At 36.4% G+C, this 16,535-nt stretch overlaps 1 long non-coding RNA gene across 3 annotated transcripts in view; it reads right to left on the bottom strand.

Moving 5' to 3' along the window:
* Positions 1–4,394: 4,394 nt before the first annotated feature.
* Positions 4,395–16,535, bottom strand: part of LOC125752094 (uncharacterized) — an 84,531-nt gene continuing 72,390 nt past the window's right edge. For all 3 annotated transcript variants that reach the window (XR_004814724.2, XR_004814722.2, XR_003132386.3), the window contains one exon: positions 4,395–5,050. This is a non-coding gene — a long non-coding RNA (uncharacterized LOC125752094). The remainder of the gene's footprint in view (positions 5,051–16,535) is intronic.

Raw genomic sequence — 16,535 nt, 5'->3', positions numbered from 1 at the left:
CATCCTCCTCCCAGAGACATACTCACATGTATGAGATTTTGCCAAAAACTGTAGGGGATTCAAAGACTTCAGGTGTCCCACCCACAGACCCTGCACTCTTGCCTCAAAACTTTGAGAACGTTTTGCTTAGAGTCTTATTGCTTTTCACGTGCTTCTTCCTGGCAGACTTCCCTGGAGTCGAGACACTTTTTTTTTTTTTTTTTTTTTGAGTAAGATCAGATCCAAAATTTAAAACGTGCTTGTCTATGGCCTGATGTGTCTGTATTTAATTCAACAAGCAGGCAAGTTTAGTGAACAAAAAAAAAAAAAAAAAAAAAAAACAACAACAACAAAAAAAAAAACAAAAAACAAAAACAAAACAAAAAACTGGTCTTTGGAGTAAAAGCTAGGCTCCACTCTGGGTTCTGGCAATCTCACACTGGGAGAAAGTCACTTGGAAAGTCACTTAGCTTTTAGAGTTTCAATAGCTTCATGAATAAAATGAAGACTTACTAGTTGCCTGCCAATCTCTTCTAATTTTTGTTAGGTCACATTTCTTCTATGGCAAACTGATTTTCCAGTGATAAAAAGGACCATGTAAATAAGACAGGTTGGTGATTAGCTACAATGTGACTAACTCTGGAGATGCTAAGATGGGGGGACACAACCCTTCCTTCCCCAAAGGATTTTCCATAGAATAAGGAGATAGACCAAGAAATCTATGACCAAAGCCCACTGCAGTAAAGTGTACTGATAAAGGCTTTATGAGGATCCATCCCCACTGAGGAGATCAGGAAAGGCTTCCTGAGAGAGAGAAATATCTGAGCTGCATCTCCAAGGTGGTAAGAGTAGCCCACTGGGAAAAAGAAGGATATTGCAGTCAAAGGAATCTCCAAGTTCAAAATCAAAGAGGAGAGGTGTGGCAATAATTGAGGAGTCTCTCATCACGCGGGCCCAAGTACATACTGTGTGGCTGAGAATCCTGAATTAAAACACAAATACTGGGAGGGCAGTTCAGAGCCCAGAAAATGGGGCTAAAAAGGAAGAGATTTTTGAGAAGTCCCTTCCCTGTCCAACTGAAAGGCAGAGGTTGGCTGTTAAGAACATTCCTTTTCTCTGTCTCCACATTTCCCCATACGAATGCCTCCAGCTACTGTGGCTCTTTTGAGGAGAGATGGTACAAAAACCCACACTCCTCTCATGTGTTAGATTCTTTTGCCTTCTTTTGGGCTCTTTTCCCCAATTTCAGATTAGAGGAAGTGCTTACTTCTTTAGGATCTTCAAAACCCTCTCCCTACGTGGAGGACCCAGAATGGACATTAAGAGAGATGGCCAAGTTCTCTGGCAAAGGAAGCTGGGTCAGATTTCAGTTTGAAGAACATCCTCTGCATGAGTGTAAATGTATAAAAACATGTGGGATTTGGAAAAGCCAAGGCAGCCCCTGCTGAACACTTTTCCCATGAAGTTTTAAGCTTGTGTGTATTTTAAAGGAAATGCAATCCGCACATTTCAGATGTACTTAGATTTAATATACCCAAATGCTCTATAATAACTTCTGCCATCCAAGTTCTTAGAGCCTGGGGTTTTAGTCAAGTTTTCCCCTTAGAAACAAGAAGCTGCAGGTTTTTCCAAGAGTAGAAAGAGTATGTAGCTGGCAGACAAAACTTCATTTTTTTGTTTGATACAAGAAAAAAAAATCCCCTAGAATAAATCCTGCTTTTGAAGTCCTCATCTGCCCTTTCTGTATGGCATTCACACTCACCTTATTCTTGACAGGGTGACCTCACACCTGCAGTTGTCCAAGTCCTGGATCATACCCTTTGCCCTGGCATCATTATTTGCAGTGCCCACTTCCACTCTTCTAATATCCTGGTTTGAGAGTTGAATGATATAGTTGCCCAGTATAGGGCAGACTTGTGATGCACCATTCATTGTCTCCACCCTTTCCTTTTGTTAGAGTTCAAAGAGAACCACAATATAAGCCACATATGTGATTTAGAATTTTCCAGTAACCATATTAGAAAAGGTAAAAATAGGCAAAATCAATATAAATAGTGTATTTTAACTTAGTATAACAAAAATATTATATCATTTCAAGATATAACTAGTATGTAATGTTAATGGGAGATTTACATCCAAAACTTACAGCGTATCTCAAACTGGAGTAGTTATATTTCAAGTGCTCAGTAGCCACATGGAACATTGTCTACACACTAGATCACACAGTTCTCCATTGGGAGCAGAGTGTCACAGAGTCCCTTCCAAGTGGTAGCAGACAATTCGGCCTGTAAAAACTTAATATAAGAATATGCTACAGTTCCCACTGTTGAAGTCACAAGGCAATAATTGAGATTTATTGTCACCTTCATCCATAACCCATTCTGATTTTCCTAGTAAATTGTAATTCAGTTCAATTAATGGACTCCCAGTCTTTGAATTAAGTTACATTTTTAAACTGAATGAGAGACCAGAACTTTTTATTGTAGGAAAGAAGGAAGGAAGGAGGAAAGAAAGAAAGGGGGAAAGGGAGGGCAGGGAGGCACAGTGAGGGGAGAAGGGAGGGAGGAAGGAAGAAGACACTGATAATTCACCCACCTAGCTTTCTTCAACAATACAATCTATTAGTCATCAAATCTGTTGTACATTGTCCTGTGGGTCGAGGCATTGAGATTGTCACTATGACTTTGATGCATATATGTCAATCATGTCCACCTTGCTTTCGTGGTGAAGTGGTACCACCTGACCTTTGCTATTCCAGAAACCCATCATTTTTATCTGGTACTAGAGAACCCAGGACCATGACAATGTCTCCCCGGTCAACAGTGGCCTACAGAGGACAAATACTATTAAGCTTCTCAATGATGTCTCCCCTCTTAAAACATGTCTTAGTGAGAACGTCCTTAATTATACATTTAAAATGTAGTCACACACTAAGTTCTCTTAAACATTATATTTATTTTAAAAACTATGTATAGATTTTTTTAACACAAAAAAAAAATATTAATGGAGACACTCAATTTTCCTTAACACTTCTATAACTTTAAACTGAGACATTCTCAGTCTCGTACATGGTGCACAACAGGAGCTTCATAACTGAGAAGAACCTGTCTGAAGGTCCTGTCCTCAACACTGCCACTCTCTGATCTACTTACCTAAGTCATAGGCTAATCTTATGATTGCATTTTGCATTTCTTAAGATAAAAAAAGTTCATTTTCCCACTAACTCTGTAGACCTTTGAACTTGATGGGTCCCTGCATTCTCTTCATATGTAGCCTACATCTTGCTCAAATAAGATGATTGAGGTTTCGATCTCCTTCATGGCATTACTTATTTACTTACAATGTCAGAGGCCATTCACTGATATCCGCCACTGGAAATGACAGACTTTCTCCACGACTGCTATATTTGATTAGTGGTGAAGCAAATTGTCATTTGGTGTCACTTCCTCATCAAAGCAGTTTCCTCCATAGGGATGGTCATTATTACACATGTGTGTACACACATAAACACACACATTCTATTACTAATTCTTACATGCTTTTATGAATTCTTATACTCTTAAAGTATGAATTTCTTATATTCTTGAAGTATGAAAGTACGTAATTTTATGTGAATTTTTTCTCCTTCTTCTTCCTGTACTCTTTCTTTTCTTCCTTCTTAGTACTTACCACTGAGACTGACATATAATGAATACCCAATAAGTACTTCTTGGACAAGTGAGGTACCAGACAAATTCAAATAGGAAGCAAGATTTTTTAAGCCCTTAAGAAAAGTCACATCTGAACATTTAAACACCAAAGAGCACCTTTTTAACTCTATTTGTCACTATCCTCCCCATTCAACAGTTTCACACCATTTATAATCTGGAAAACTCTAACATAAAGCTGATTCTGTTACTAGTTAATAGGACAAAAATTACAGTGACTGCGAAAACTCTAACTTAGAACCCCCAGATTTGAGGATAATTAAAATCACAGTTTGAATGCAGCAGGAATAACTATTTGAATTTAATTTACTATTGTGAGCAATATTAGAGCTGATTACTCCCCCCCCAGAATTTTGTACTTTGATATAATTTCCGTTTTGTGAGTTAAACTTACTTAAGTGTCCATATTTTGCAATTCAAAGTACAAATTAACTTTATGTGTATTTTTCTCCTAATAAAAGTGACATTCAATAAAATTGTAAATGTTCTCTTGTTTTCCTTCTGTCAAACACTTTGGACTTGAGTTTTATTTTAGAAATGTGTGTGTCAGCATCAGCAAACCCGGAGTGCTCCTAGAGTAAAAGCCTTAATTATAAAATGGTTTCTATGATAATATTGGTTTTACTTTTAGACTCCTCCTCCTTTTTAATCTGAGAAGGCAGTGTGGCATAATCAAAATAACATGGAGTCCAGAGAACACTGGATTTATTTTTTTAAAGATTTTATTTATTTATTTGAGAGAGAGAGAAAGAGAGAGAGAACATGTGATGGAGAAAGAGAGAGAAAGCAGGAGCAGAGGAAGGGGCAGAGGGAGAAGCAGGCTCTCCACTAAACAGGGAGCCAGATGCAGGACTCAATTCCAGGACCCTGAGATTACAACCTGAGCCAAAGGCAGACACTTAACTGGCTTAGCCACTGGTGCCCCAGAACATTTAATTTAGAGCCCAGTTGTATGTGGGGCATTGAGTAAGATGTAACCTCTCTTAGTTGTAATAATAATAATAATAATAATAATAATAATAATAATAAATGTTTCTATGTGCCAGACACTGTTCTAAATACTTTTCAAACATCTCACTTAAAAATTCTCATATCCCCATTTTTGAAAATAAGGAAAAGTGAGGCTTAAAAAAATCAAAATAACATGCTCAGAATCACAGTTAGTAGAGCATAAAATCTTGACCCCAATTCATTCAACAGAATTCTAATACCACTGCTCTTCACCCTTACTCATTAGATGCTGCAAACTGGAAGTGGCATCATTATCAGGACACAGGCTGGGAAAGCTGATGCAAGGACCATCCACTTGATCAAGTCCAGTGTTGCCATGGATCATTGTAGTCCAAACTTGTCCTCTTTTTGACCTGAGAGAGAATCAACCAAAATCAGAATGTCAGCACCCTTTTTCTGTGGTCCAAACTCACACAATCCTTCAAAATAAATGCTGAACCAACCACTTGGAATGATCCGCTTGCCAGGCTTACTCTTGGAAACCTGGCAGGCTCTGGGTCCTAGCACATGCCTGCATGTCTGAGTCTTAGAGCTCCTAAAGGCATCTGGTCAACTCCACAAGAGGTTCAAAGAACCACGGGATGCAACATGGGGCATTGCAACCAGACAGCATGACTGGACTTGGAAGCAAGGGCTCAAAGGTTCAGCAACCACTAATGCTCAAGACAGAACAGAGGCCCTTCTTGCCTGGGCCTAAGGACAAGACATCAGTCAGATGTCTAACCATGTGGAGGAAGTTCATCTTAGGATAGACCAATGGAAAATCTTGACAGCATTCACATTCCCAGAGGCTGTATTGTCCCCATGCCCTATATGGTCCATGAAACACCTTTGTGTCCTTCCACTAAGATCATCTATTTTTGCTTAAATAAATTTAAGACCTTTGTCTTAAAACCAAAGGATCTTGAAAAATGCACCAATGAAAAATTGTGTGTTGTTAATTTGTCCTGGGTTTGGCTTTGATAAAAAAAATTTCAGAGGGCTACAGCCAATCAAATTGAGAGTGTGAAACTGAGTTAGGGCAGAGGGAAAAGATTCCTCTTATCTGCCACCTTTTGAATGCCTGACTGTCAGCAAGTTATTCTACTTTTTTTGCTCAGTTAATTCACTCTGTTTAAAATAACAAACACACACCAGAACTCTCTATCTTTCCTCCTCACTTTATTTTCCCCCTACTACTTTTCATTTTTAATATACTAAATAATTTACTTATTAATTTTTGTTAATTGTCCTCCCTACCTAAATGCAAGTTCCATACAGATGCAGCTGGATCTCCCTGGTCCAGAATTAAATTTAATACATTAGAATTCAAAACATATTTGTGGCAGTTGTTGAATGTATTATGTGAGTTGATTAGACCATATCAGTGGTTACCCTCTTGAGATCCTATGAACCCTGCAAGTTCATAAAGACTGTATTAGAAACGCCTTAGGCTAATTTGAATATTACTAAAAGCATAATGGAAATAATGCATTTCAACCATCATGACACTCCTCTGGTAACATCTACCATCTCATTAAACAGGAGAATTGAATGCTGCTTAAAATTGCTATTTATTATTGCTTTTTACTATTTTCATGAATTATCTATGTCTCTTGTTTAGTAAAAATTATGCCATTGGTATAACCAAAAGTACAGTTTTTTGAATAAGCAAAACAAAGAAGACAATGGAAGACAAAAGCTGTAACAAAATTCTTTGGGATGTGACATTTCTCAAGTTAATTAACATTTCCAAACCATATTCCACTGCCTTAGAAAATAATAATAGCATAAAATAGCACATAAATAGCCTAATGTGTGCTCAGTGTTAGATCCTTCTTCCCTCTACATGATAAAAGTTCTTCTCCAGCCCTAGAATCAAGGATTCTATGTTGCCCCAGTTACACAAGTGTGAGGTGATCTCTAAGTACAGTGTTAGTACAGAATTTCCAAAATATTCTTTTTTTTTCAATGCAATAATTCCTCAAATAAAGACTTAACCAAAAAAAAAAAAGACTTAACCAAAAAATTATTAGAACTGATAAACGAATTCAAAGTCACAGGATACAAAATTAATATATAGAAATCTATTGCTTTTTTTAAGATTTTATTTATTAATTCATGAGAGACACACAGAAAAAGGCAGAGACACAGCAGAGGGAGAAGCAGGATCCATGCAGGGAGCCTGATGTGAGACTCCATCCTGGGTCTCTAGGATCACGCCCTGGGTGGAAGGCGGCACTAAACTGCTGAGCCACCCAGGCTGCCCTCTATTGCATTTTTATACACTAATAATAAAGTATTAGAAAGAGAAATTAAGAAAAATAATCCCCCTCAGAAAATTAAAAATAGAAATATCATATAATCCAATAAGTTCACTATGGGTATTTACTCAAGGAAAATGAAGACACTAACTGTAAAAGATATATGCACCCTATGCTTATTGCAGCATTATTTATAATATCCAAGACATGGATGCAACCTTAATGTCTATCAATAGATAAATGAATAAGGGAAATGTCTCTCTAGTGCACACACACACACACACACACGCACACACCACTGGAATATTACACAGTCAGAAAAAGGATGAGATCATGCCATTTGAGACAGCATGAATAGACCTAGGGTGAGTATTATGCAGTGAAATAAGTCACACTGAGAAAGACAAATGCCATATGATTTCACTCAAAAATGAAATTTAAAAAAATGAATAAACAAAAAGCAAAATCAGAACTATAAATACAGAGAATAAACTGATGGTTCCCAGAAAAGAAGGGGGTGGGAGTTTGGGCAAAATGGGTGAAAGGGAGATTCAGGTCTCCAGTTATGGAATGAGTGTCATTGGAATAAAAAGCAGAGCATAGGAATACATTCAATGATATTGTAATAGTAATGTAAAGGGACAGATGGTAGCTATATCTGTGGTGGATATAGCACAATGCATAAATTGGTTAAATCACTAAGTTGTACAATTGAAACCAATGTAACACTGTGTGTCAACTATATTCAAATTAAAGCAAAAGAAGAATTGACTGTTCAGCTAATGAGTTGGATCCATCAGAATAACTTCCAATTTACCAAAGATTTTTTTGACTACACTTAGCTTTCCTTTCATGTAATTCTTTAATATTTTTGAAAAGGAAAAATAAAACAATCCCACTTACACTTGAACCAAAAATAATAAAATGCCTAGGAATAAACTTAACCAAGGAGGTAAAAGACCTGTACTCCAAAAACTATAAAATATTGATGGAAGAAATTGAAGATGACAAAAAAAATTAAAATATATTACATGCTCATGGAGTACCTTGGTAGTGCAGTCAATTAAGCATCAGACTCTTGGTTTCAGGCAGATTGTGATCTCAGGGTCTTCAGATTGAGCCCCTCATCAGGCTTGGCACTCAACATGGAGTTTTCATACTCTGTCTTTTGCTGCCCCTTCCCACTGCATGCTCATATGCACTCTCTTTCTCTCAAATAAATAAATCTATTTTTAAAAAGATACTACATGCTCATGGATTGGGATAGCCAATATTGTTATAATGTATATACTACCCAATGTAATCTACAGATTTAATACAGTTCTTATCAAAACACCAACAGCATTTTTTACAGAACTAGAAAAAATAAGCCTGAAGTTTCTACAGAACCACAAAACACCCTGAACAGCCAAAGCAATCTTTGAGGGGAGGAGGGGAGAACAAAACTGGAGGTATCACAAACCCAGATTTCAAAATATACTACAAAGCTGTAATAATCTAAAAGCATAGTATTGGTATAAAAATAGAGAAATAGGTCAATGAAATAAAACAGAGAACCTGGAAAAAAACTCACACTTTTATGGTCAATTAATCTGCAACAAGGAAATTTGAGGAAAGGACATTGAGAATATAAAGTAAGAAAAAGTCTCTTCAACAAATGGTCTTGGGAAAACTGGGACAGCTACATGCAAAAGAACGAAACTAGGCCACTTTCTTATACCACACACAAAAAGTAAGTTCAAAATGGATTAAAGACTTAAATGGGAGACCTGAAACCATAAAATTCCTAGAAGAAAACAAAAGCAGCAATTACTCTGACATCAGACATAGAAACAATTTTCGAGATATGTCTCCTTTGGCAAGGAAAACAGAAGTAAAATTAAATTAGTGGAACTGCATCAAAATAAAAAGCTTTTGCACAGGTAAGGACACCATCAACAAAACAAAAAGGCAACCTATTGAAAGGGATAAAATATTTGCAAATTATATATTCAATTAGAGATTAATATCCATAATATATAAAGAACTCATACAACTCCACACCAAAACAAAACAAATAATCCAATTAAAAATGGGAAGAGGATATGAATACACATTGTTTTTCCTAAGAAGAGATACAGATGGCCAGCGAACATATGAAAAGATGGTATCACTAATCATTAGGGAAATGCAAATCAAAACAGCAATGGGATATCACCTCACACCTATCAGAATGGTTAAAAGAAAAACATAAGAAATAATGAGTGTCAGTGAGGATGTGAAGAAAAAGAACCCTTGTGAACTACTAGTGGGAATGCAAACTGGTGCAGCCATTCTGAAAAACTTCATAAAAATAGAATTACCAAATGATCCAGTTATTCTACCACTGGATATTAACCAAGGAAAATGAAAACACTAATTTTAAAAAATATATTCACCCCTATGTTTATTATACCATTATTTACAATAGCCAAGATATAGAAGCTATGTGTGTGTATATATATATATATATATATATATATATATACACACACATACATACACACACTATATATATATTATATATCAGAACATCACTAAGCCATGAAAAGAATGGAATCTTGCCATTTGCAACAACATTGATGGTTCTAGAGGGTATAATGCTAGGTGAAATAGGTCAGTCAAGGAAAGACAAATACCAAATGACTTCACTCATACATGAAATTTAAGAATCAAAACTATTGAACAAAGAAAAAAGAGACAAATGAAAGAACAGACTTAAATACAGAGAACAAGTTGATAGTTACCAGAGGGAGGTGGAGGGAGAATGGGTGAAATAGACAAAAGGAATTAAGAGTATACTCATGTGATGAGCACTGAGTAATGTGTAAGATTGTTGAATCATTGTATTGTACACCTGAAACTAATATAGCACCGTATGTTAATTACACTTTACATTTTATAAAAATATAAAAAGTTTCAATACCATGTAAGACTCAGTGAATTACTACTAAACTAGCATATCCCTAATCCTCACAACAACTCTGCAAAATAGGAGATAGGAGCTCAGAAAAGTCCCATGTTGTTCAATAATAAGCAGCATAGGTGAAGACAAAGTTTACCTCTCTAATTCTTAGAAAAAACAACCAATGAGCAAGGTCCATTTGACAGTTTATTTCTGATTACAAAAGGAAGAGTAGATACAGATGGAGTAATGGTATATGGTATTAGAAGAAAAAGAAAAAAAAAAAAGGTCATTGGAAGAAAGAGTGACAGGGCAGGTGTGTAACCAAGACTAATTTTTGTCTTGTGCTGAGGATCCACCTTATCCCCAGTTAGCATCTGAGGAGTATAAGAAAAATACATATAACTTTTTTTTCCCATTGGTTGCTCATTGACACCATGGAAGATGTCAGAAGAGCCAAATTTGAAAAGGATAACTTTTAAATTTCTCAACATTTGCAATGTTTCTTGCAGGCTGGGACCTTTTCATGGTTACCTCTGTCTAGAATCCCTGAGACTATGTAATAGATCTTAAACATAATAATAATAACTATCATTAGGAGCAATTATTGTATGCCCAGATATTACCTTGAAGATTTAAACATATTACTTGTTTAATTTTATCCTTCCCAAATCCCACAATTGTGTAGATATTATTAGTCACATTTTTAGGATGAGGAAACTGAGACCTCAGAAAGGTTAAATGAATGTTATTAATCATAAATAGGCTGGAGTATTTAAAATTAGCAAAAAGTATCTAAGCTTCGGTTGCTCAAAGGAACAAAAGTTTATTTTTCCCACAAAGTCCTTCTGATCTGAGTTCATGAGAGACCCTCTAAGAATGATTTTCCTTTCTGTGCTGAATGGGTACTCCAAGCTGATCACCCACCCTTTTTCTGTCATCTTAATGTGAGGCCTAGGTAACTACTATTGCAGGAAAAGAGAAGAAGAAGTCAAGATCTCATACTGACAAATGCTTCAGCCCAGAAGTGGATGGCCTGCATCACTTCTACTCACAGACCATAGGCAAAAACAAGCTCCCACGCAACTGAGGTTATCCACAATGAGAGAAGAGCTAGACATTGTTGAGCCCTGACACAGACTTACCCAAGGCCACACAGGTAGAAGATAGAGTAGCAAAGACCCCATACTAAGTATTTTGATTCCAAATTCCTATCCCATTTTATTGCTTTGTCAACCATCTCAAAGAGCATCTGTATTTAAATGAGAACCTCTAAATATATGTGTCTGTATATATATGTGCATGTGTGTATGTGTGTGTATGTAGGATATGTACATGTGTGTGTGTGTATATATATACATATATATGTATATATATATATATATATATATATATATATATATATATATTCACGAACTGTGAATGCTTGGAAGACATTTAAAGCAAGGGAGAAGCTTCTTCCCACCTTAAATTATACTCTAGGTTCAGTAAAATATGTGGGAAACCTCAGGGGCTTTTGAAGAACCAAAAGAAGTCTAGCCCTCCTCTCTAGTACTGTTATCATGATCATCGAAAACACTACCCTGAATAAGCAATCTAACAGTTAAACGTTTGTATTGGTAATATTGTTATAGCCTGCATTTCTTGAACAATTGCTCCATTTCACATGGTCTTCCCAAACTTTACATATATTTATTCATTTCATCATTATAAGAGCTCAGTGAATTAAGTACTACAATTGGACTCATTGTCTTGTGCGAAAAGTGATATGAAAAGGAGTAAAATAATCTCAGGTCAAATTGTGGGCTTTCTATGGAAATGAAATTGTAGAAACATCCCCCACCTTTGCCTTCTTTTGCAGATGTTCTTCCTAGGCTTCTCATGTATGCAAATTCTAGAGATACCCCCAGGTATAGCCATCTCCAAGCAGAAATTAAACATGGACAAGTCAGCACATCAAGTCTCAATAAAGCAGAGAAGACAACTGACCACATCCAGAGAGGCAGGTGACAAAGTTCAAAGCTTTGATCAGATACTAGATGCTCAGGTTATATAAACCAGCTTCCAAGATGACTCCGTGAAAGAGAGAACATGAGGAACAAAAGGACAAGCATGGGTGGGATTCTTGTTGGATCAATGTAATGAAAGATCTCAGTGCCTGCAGAGGATTAGATCTTTGCTGCAATTTCAGAAACCTCCTTACTTACCTATTATCATCAGCCCACCTTAAGGATCACTGGTAGCTCTGATACAGCCTCTCTTTCTATAGCACCCTCCTTCTCTGACCAGTTTTTGTAGAGAGAAAAATAACAAAATAAAATTACAAATAAATTCTCCAAATACGGCAGGCTTCAGGTAAAGGCTGAGCAGTGATCATATACCTTCTGTAGCTAGATCAGTGGAGCTCTTAGAATATATCAGAAGGGATTCAGCATCCTATATTTCAGCCCCAACCATATCCATAGTAGAAAGAATGGTAGGCTTTGAGTCAAAGACCAGATTTTTCAGTTTGCTACCAGTGGCCCCTCAAGGGTAAATCGGTGGATCTCTGTGAGACCCATTCCCTTGTTTCTTAATGGTGAAACTTGCTTCTCTTACCTTCTAGAGTAGGAATGAAGATCAATCAGCAGTGCCTACAGGAAACAGATCTCCTAATACCCCAGATTCATCCTCTTACCTCAGGACCTCTGAAAATACATCTCCCTCTTTCCTGAAGGTCCTGCCTACTCAGTTCCCTCTCCATGGCTAGTGTCATGATAACATAATGCCCTGTTTACATACCTGTCTTCCAGCTGTACTATAAACTCTATGAGGGTGAGGTTGGAGACTTGTCATTGCATCGCTGTATGCCCATACGAGATATGTTGAAAAGGCACACTGGGGACTTGTGTTTCCAGAACTATGATAAACAAGACATTCTAACACTGAAAACACTGCTAATGTTGGATACTATATAGAAAATTTTATTTTAAAATGCACTTATGGGTTGACAAGGCAGAAAAAATACATAAAAGTCAAAAACTCACTGTGGAAGGGAACTCCAGAGAGTCAAACAGAGCAGTGAAGTCAGCTCTCATCTGGGGTGTTTGCTTAACTCCAGTGGCCTAGAACTCTTGTTGGCAAGGAGACAAGCCCCCAAAACCACCCAAAGTAGGGAGTCTGATAAGAGAGTCCCCACATGAATAAAGTTAATATAAGGGTGAATGTAAAATAATCCCACCCCCAACCTCTCAATAGTCTCTACACTAAGATAAGAGGAAAAAGTTCCCTAAAAATTCTTTACCACAAATTGGCCACTAATCATATTGGCAGCCCCAAATCTCAGTAACTAGGTAGCCTGAAAACCCCTACCTGAAAATTTGCTTTAAAATATTCCCAGAATGGCAGAACATATCTTGCCTGGAGGAATCCAGCTCCAAAACAGGCCTGAAATAATTCTTCAGATCAGAAATAAGAAATCAGAACTTACTCTCACCTTTTTCAATCAACGTTTGCTAGAAATCCTCTGGTAGAACAGAAAGTCAAGAAAAAGAAACAGGTGGTACGAGTTCATTATAAAAAAAAGCAAAATTTATGATTCAGGATAATATGATTACACAGAAGAACTCAGATTGACAGTGTAACTCTATTAACAGATATCAAGGATTCTTGATACAAATTAATAACAAAATAATGAATAGAGAGAAAATGTATTTTAAAAAGGGAACAATCTAAGGGGTGCCTTGGTGACTTAGTTGGTTAAGCATCTACCTTCAACTCAAGTCATGATTCCAGGGTCCTGGGATCTACAGAGCCCCTGTTAGGCTCCGTGCTCAGCAGGGATCCTGCTCCTCTCTCTCCCTCTGCCCCTCCCCCTGCTCATGCTCTATCTCTCTTTCTCTCTCTCTTTTAAACGTTTTAAAAAGGAAACAATTTATAATGACATAAATTATCAAGCACATAGATATAACAGAGAGGAAGTAGCTTTATGGAAAGTTATTTTATTGCAGAACATTAAAGAACAAAATAAAAGAAGTGCTATATCATGTTCATGGATAGTAAGACTCAATATTTATGTCATTTCTTTCTAATTGATCTATAAATCTATAAAGACAATGTAATTCTAAGAATATTCCAACAGGTTATTTTTAAGAAATTTGACAAATTGACTCAACTATTTTATATGGAAGAACAAGAGCCAAGAAATTATCCTGAGGAAGAGCGATGGTGGGATTTGGCTCTCAAAATACCAAACATCAATATTAGTAGATGGTGATTATAGGAGGGTGGTGGGATTGTGCACACAGGCAAATAAATACATGAGAAGAAAAATTAAAGCCCACTAGCAGCCCCCCTCAATGTACAGAAATTTAATTTATGACACAGCCAGTATGACTTATCAGTGGCACAAGATAAACTAGTTAATAAATGATCCTGGAACAATCAGTTTTGGACAGAAATGAAATTTAACTCCTATTTCACATGATATACAAAATAAATTCCAGTGGATTAAATATTTATATGTTAAAAGTAAAACTATAAAACTTTTAGAATATAGGAGAGCACCAGAATATCTTTATGACATCTGGATAGGGCAGGGTTTCTAAACAAGAAATAGAAAGTACAAATCATGAGGAGCTGATGATGTACTCAGAAATATTAAGAACAGCTGTCTGTCCAGAGACATAGTACAAACACTGAAATGACAAACCACAAAGTGAAAGAAGATGTTTGGGAATATGTACTTACAAAATTAGTATTCAGACAGTAAAAAGAACTTACATTGATTGATAAATTAAAAATATTGAGGGGGGAGGAGGGAATAGGCAAAGTCTTTAATAAGTGCTTTATGAAAGCAGAAATTCTAGTGACCAGTAAGCATTCTAAATATTCTCAGCTCAAAGAAATGCACACTGAAACCATAAGAAGTTCACTATTTTTCATCCAATAAATTGGCAAAAATTAAAGAATGAGAATATCAAGTATTGGCAAGGATTGGGGGCAACTATAACTCATATACTGCAAGTAAGAGTGTAAACAGTTATAGTTATTTTGTAAAACAAGGCAATAGTATCATATAGTAATGTCATATGCTCCTGGAACCCATGTTTCACTTCCAAATAACCACCCTTTAGAGAATCCTGCCCATGCATACCAAGAATTTATATAATAATGTTGATAGAGGAATGATATAGTAATAAAAAATAAGTTTAAAAGGAAGCAACTTAATTGTCCAAGGATTCATAGATATTGAGTAAAATGGACGGATGCCAGGGTGGTTCAGCTGTTGGGTGTCTGCCTTCAGCTCAAGTCGTGATTCCAGGGTCCCAGGATCGAGTCCCATATGAGGCTCCCTGCATGAAGCCTGCTTCTCCCTCTGCCTGTGTCTCTGCCTCTCTCTGTGTGTGTCTCTCATGAATAAATAAATAAAATATTTTTTAAAAAAGGAGTAAAATGGATAAGCTCATTCTGCCATATATATAAACTAGCATACTCTATAGTACTGAAGAGAATAAATTAAAACTACTTGAACAACACAGATGCATCTCAGAATACAATGCTGAACAAACAAAAGTCAGAAACAAAGGATTGATGGCAATGTTACTCCATTTATATTGATGTCAAAATCATGCAAAACTAAAACAAATATGTTATTCTTAAGAAATGCAAACAAAACCAGTATAACCATAAAGAAAAGAAAGAGGAGGTTCAATGCAAAAGTCAGGGCTGCAGTTGCCTCTGTAAGGAGGACAGGCATGTGATGAGGGGGTGTATATGGTGGTCTTCAAAAATATTAGGTGATGGCATGTAGGTGTTTTTATTGTTATTTTATGTAATTTATGTATTTTTAAATTAATACTTTATTCAGTATTTAACAGAGATTTAAAAGACACATTGAATTGCAAATGGCTTAATTATATATCATCTTGTATTAGAAATCATTAACTTATGTTTTCTTTAATGAACTATAGTGACTAATAATACTTATAACTAGTATTTACTAAACCTTTAGTGTATGCTGGGCACTGACTAAGTACTTTATATGTATTATCTCACTTAAGCTTCTCAAATTTTTTCATCTTTATGCCCATAATGTAGATAAGAAGACTAAAGCACAAAGAGGTTAGTGTTATCCCAAGGATTCACAGATATTGAAATGATCCCTGTTGGCTCCCTTGAGCTCACCATGTCTTGGCTTTCAGTATCCCATGCAATATCAATATGCTCAATATATATTCAGTTGTCAATGGGCTAGCAGTATGGTTCCTACTGCCAAGATGCCTGAATAGTCTAACTCAATGATCTTCTGAGATGACCTTGGAGAGCATGACTCCTGCAAGTGGGGACTGATAACTAGTGAAAATCAACAGGAAAGATATTAACCATCTTGGACACAGTATAAACAAGTCAACTCATAGGGTGAATCCACAATACAGAAACAAAACTGATCAGAGGAAGGATCCAAGTATGGAGCAGTCCTTCTGGATGATGTTCACTTTCTTTGGGCTCCCTCGTTTTATTTTCACATCCATTCTGCCATGGGAATATTTTATTTTATTTCTTTTATAGATGAGAAAAGTGATGCTCAGGAATACTTCCTGCATCATTCATAGGGTGCCCACTTACCAATGAAAAGATCTGCATTTAAATTCAGGCCTGTCTGTCTCCACAGCATCTTTCCTCTGCAAGATC

Source organism: Canis lupus, chromosome 3, assembly GCF_003254725.2.
Source record: "Canis lupus dingo isolate Sandy chromosome 3, ASM325472v2, whole genome shotgun sequence".
Classification (NCBI taxonomy): domain Eukaryota; kingdom Metazoa; phylum Chordata; class Mammalia; order Carnivora; family Canidae; genus Canis; species Canis lupus.
This window is presented reverse-complemented; position numbering and strand designations above follow the sequence as displayed.